The 5,000-nt window shown below is 33.1% G+C and overlaps 1 non-coding gene across 1 annotated transcript; it reads left to right on the top strand.

The window, feature by feature from the left end:
• The first annotated feature begins 1,857 nt into the window (after positions 1-1,857).
• Positions 1,858-1,969, top strand: LOC120200519. The gene has a single exon (XR_005523563.1). It is a non-coding gene; the product is annotated as a small nucleolar RNA R71 (small nucleolar RNA).
• The last annotated feature ends 3,031 nt before the right edge of the window (positions 1,970-5,000 follow it).

Consider the following 5,000-nt stretch of genomic DNA (forward strand, 5'->3'; position numbering starts at 1 on the left):
TTGGTATAATTGGAACACACTAAGGCATAGCCAGAGATTCATACTTCTGCAGATAATTATTGAAGCATTAATTGTCTGCAGTCTCCTCAATTACTTCTTCAGTGTTATAGCATTCATCAATATACTCTCGAGCAAAACTATCATTCACATAAAGTGAAAAGCATTCATCATTATTACTCAAGTAAGATACATTATTTAACACATTAAAGGTAATATGCTCATAATTTAAATGCATAGTTAATTTTAACTTTTCAACATCGATTAATGCTCGAATTGTAGCAAGGAATGGGAGTCTAAAAATGATGGAAACTTCCTTATCCACTTCACAATCCAAAATGATAAAGTTGATGGAAAAATAAACTTATCTATTCACACAAGCATATTTTCCACAATGCCACTAGGTTACACAGTGGAGCGATCAGTAAGCTGCAGCGTGACAGTAGTTAGCCTTGCTTCACCGCTCCTAAATTTCCTAAAAATGGATAAAGGCATTAGATTTATGCTATAACCTAAATCACATAAAGCTTTTCCTACAAATGTATCACCAATATTACAGTGAATAGTGAAACTCCCTGGATCTTTAAGTTTCGGTGGCAATTAACTTGTAGTATGTAGCCTTCAGTTAGAGCGACAGTTTCATATTCACCCAGTCGTCGCTTCTTCAAAATCACTTCTTTCATAAATTTGATGTAGTTCAGGCTTTGTTATAATACCTCAATCAATGGAATATTGATGGTAAGTTGGCGAAGTACATCAATGAAGGCTTTGTATTTATGTTCCTCCTTTGTCTTTTTAAAGCTTTGTGGAAAAGGATGAGGTAATTTTTGTTATTGTGGTTGCAGTATTAAAATTGGCAAAGTATCGAACTTAGCAGGTGTCGCTATCGGTAATGGCTCTGAATTACTACACTGGCCTGCATTTGATACTGTGAGCGACCAGTAGATGGCTCAGGCTCAACTTCTTTGTTTTTTCCTTTACTATGCTTTGGAGCATTCTCATCTTTTTTTCTAGGTTCTTCTACTGGCTCTCCAATCCTTATTCCACTTCTTGTGGTGACGGCTTTGCAATGTTCATTCCCATTGTTCTTCGGATTTCCATTGTAGCTGGGAAACGTTCCTTGTTGTCTATTACTCAAGGCATTTGCTAGTTGACCAACCTGATTTTTTAAAGCTCTTAATGAAGTAGATTGACTAGCCATATATTCTTTCATTAAAGCTTTAAGAGATGAAAAATAAGAAGTTTGAGTTGAAGATTTATCGTGATAATTTTGTCATTGTTGTGGCTTACCTATATGATGATGTGTTTGTTGTTGTGACATTAGGTTTTGTTGATTATAAGGCTGATACTACTGATATTGTTGATATTGTTATTGCTAAATGTTGTGGGTTGGCAACATTCTGATTTTTCCATGAGAGATTTGGATAATTTCTAAAATTTGAATTGTACATATTGCCAAAAGTATTGTCATTTCTTTGATAATTCCTCACATAGTAAATAGTTTATGGATTTTGAGGGCATTCATCAAAGTTAGGTTCTTCACCACAATAGATCTAATTAATGAGAGATGTAGCTTTAACTTCATGTATTCCTCTTCGTTAATGCAACTTCTTTACCATTTCTGTCAAGGATGAGATCTATGATGTCATAGAGTTGAAAGTTTCAGAATCGATTACTGCAGCATTATGACGACCAAACATATTTCTCGTATTCAGATATTAGAAATCATTAGTTAAAATCTTTTCTAATATTTCATTGTATGATTTATCTAGAAAAGTTTCATTTGCTGAAGCATCGACAACCATACGAGTGTGTATGTTTAAACCATTGTAGAACATCTCCATTTGAGTCCAATTCGAAAATCCATGCAGAGGACATTTCCTCGGAGACTCTTTGAATCTCTCCCAAGCCTCATACAAATTTTCATCCTCCTTTTTCCTGAATGAATTCAGATCATTTTACAGCTTAGCATTCATGTTCGGTGGGTTGAAACACAACAAGAATTTCTGGGCTAATTTATTCCATGATGTTATAGCCCCAGGCGACAGTGAACTCAACCAGCCTCGTGCTTTGTCATGCAGCGAGTAGGGAAATACTTTTAGCTTCAGAGCCTTCTTCGAAACTCCTTGTTGTATAAACAAATCGCAAACTTCCATAAAAGCTCTTAAATGGGATCTAGGATATTCAGCAACACTTCCTCCATAATGTCCCATAAATTGCAGCATCTGAAATATGACAGGCTTTAATTCAAAGTTCGCAGCATTGATAATTGGCCTCGTAGTACCCAGATGCAAATCGTCCAAAATTGGTACCACGTGATCGAGAAACGGGTGATTTCGGTCATCGAATATTGATTTGGTTGCCTAGCTGAAAATTTTTCATTCTCCTCATGTGGCATTCAGAGGTAAAGCGTTTTTATTATTCCCAACATTCATGTTTGCTCGATTAAGTGCAACTTCTCTTCGACGTTGATGAAAAGCACATTCTATCTTGGGATCAAAAGAAAATAACACTCTAAATCAAATCGATGCTCCTCGGAAATAGTGTCAAAAACTTGATGTTGTGTAAAATGCTATAGTAATAACGCAAGTGCAGGTGTCACAAATCAAGTAATAAAAGTGGCAACGATTAAGTTACGAGTATCGATCCCACAGAGAGCATATGGTTTTCAATAGAGTTTAAAAAAAGATAAATGTTGATTGATTGCTTTAAGACGAGAAAATAAAATCAAAATGTAAAACACCAGTTCATGCTACAACATTACAGAGAGCGACAAGTCAACAATCGAATGGAAATTGGAAGTATTAAGGGATTCAAGTTTCAAACAAACAATGAATATGATTTCTATGCTATTAGCAATGATTAAAGCCTGTTGAATTACTTTAAAAGCTTTCATAAATCAAAGATCCAACATTTTAACAAGGCTAATACTAGGTTGCCTATTTTTCAGTATGCACAATACTACTCAACATCCACCAGCCTATCAAAAGTAGATGGCAAGTTAAACAAATCTATTTATGTAAACATTTAAAATAACCATTCATTGATTACAAATATTTATACTCATAATCTAATCATCCAAGCTCATAGAAAAAAACAATCATAGTAGAGTAAAACCATAAATCCAAAATATCATCCAATACAAATTTAAGTATATTCAAACACCCCCTTCTCTCGATGGAATGCTCGAACAGTGATCTACTGATGACAGATGATACTTGGTGATCTTTCTTTCTGCTGTAGCAATCCCTGGCAAAGGGCTTAGGCTTCCATCGGGTGAAGAAAACGGTGGTGAATTTTTCTCTCGAAATTTTGTGTGTATTTGGTCTGTCCAAATTAGAAGGCAAGTACCATATTTATAGGTGAATAGGAAATATGATCCTCCAATGGTTTACTGTCACGATTTAGATAGGATCCATCCATTTGACAACTACCCAGGACAGTTGTCCCATTCTAGAGAATTCCACAGCTTTCAGTTGATTCATCGATTGCTCTACAACATTGGGATGCTTCATACAATTGGAATGCCATAGCATCGGAATGCCATAGCATCATCAGTAACTACAATCGAATGGTACATAGTATTTCCTGCAATGCTACAGTGTCATTGCATATTTTCAGCATTAAATTTCAGTTTTAGCCCTAAGCAGCCCACCATATATAAACGTGAAAAATCATAAAAACTAATTAAAATTAATCCTAAAATACTCCTAACAATGCTTAAGATCAAACTAAACTTAGGCTAAAAGTGCTTTTAAAGATAACTCTTTTGGAGAGTTATCAGTAAGTATATACATCTTTGAATATCTAATTACCTAACAATAAACACGTAATTATATTGGTGTAAGTATGTTTCTATATTTTCAAAGAAATATATATATATATATATATATATATATATTAAGTTATTTGTATATAAATTTTATTAAAAATATATATAGATTATAAATAATATAAAATTTATATTAAGTTATTTGTGCAAAAAATAATAAATTAGAAATATAATTATAAAATTTAATTTATTAACGGTTAACCGTTTATCAAAATTCGTAATCGTAACCTTAACTGTTAACCATAATTTTTAATGGTTCGATTAACCGAAACTGTTTAGTATTAATAGTTTGGTTAATTAACCTATTAAATGTAACGATTATATTGGTTAATGGTTACAATAAATGATTATATTAAGTGTAATATAAAATAAATAATAGTTAAGTGACTAAAATAAAAACTAAATAATAATGGGTGACATAATAAGCAATTTAAAATAAATTATATTAAGTAGATTTTTTTTTGTTTTTCTCTGTTGATAATTTCGAACCTCTGTAAATAAAAAAAGGTTTTTTAGTTTTCGAATGATCAATTTTTTTTAGTTTCATTTTTTAAAAAATGGGTAATAACAAAGTGGAAGCTCTTTTTATTCCCAATAGCAGTGAAAAAATGAAATCTTTCTAGGCTAAATAACACAAAACCAGGTCATTTTATAGTAAAAACACTAAAAAAATAAAAGTAGAAATAGATCTAGGTTTACCTTAGTCGAATAGGTGTCGTCGGAGTTCAGGGAAGTCGAGGAGTTTAGATTGGTTTTGGGTAGTTTATGGACGTTTTTGGTGGTTTTAATCCCTATACGAGGTCATAGGCTAGTAGATCTACGATTTTTAGGTGTTCTTGTTTACTTTGGGGTTTCGACCACCACATGTGGCGGTCGAACGACGACCGGATTCGAGGCGGCCGATAGTAGATCGGGCGAGAGAAATGGGAGAGCATTTAGATTTTTTCGGTTTAAGCTTAAAATGAAAAAAAAGGAAAAGTAATATTTATAGGACTAATTTAGGGTAAAATCATGCTTAGGTCCCACTAGGTTTAGCATTTTTATAGTTTGGTCACTTGTAGGGACCAAAACTATTATTTTGGCTTTTTCTTGTGTGCTTTGTAATTTTTTGGGTTATTCATGTTTTAGTCCCTCTAACTTTAGCGTGCTTTTGCATTTTGGTCACATATAG

Source organism: Hibiscus syriacus, unplaced genomic scaffold, assembly GCF_006381635.1.
Source record: "Hibiscus syriacus cultivar Baekdansim isolate YM2019G1 unplaced genomic scaffold, ASM638163v2 tig00005974_pilon, whole genome shotgun sequence".
Lineage (NCBI taxonomy): Eukaryota > Viridiplantae > Streptophyta > Magnoliopsida > Malvales > Malvaceae > Hibiscus > Hibiscus syriacus.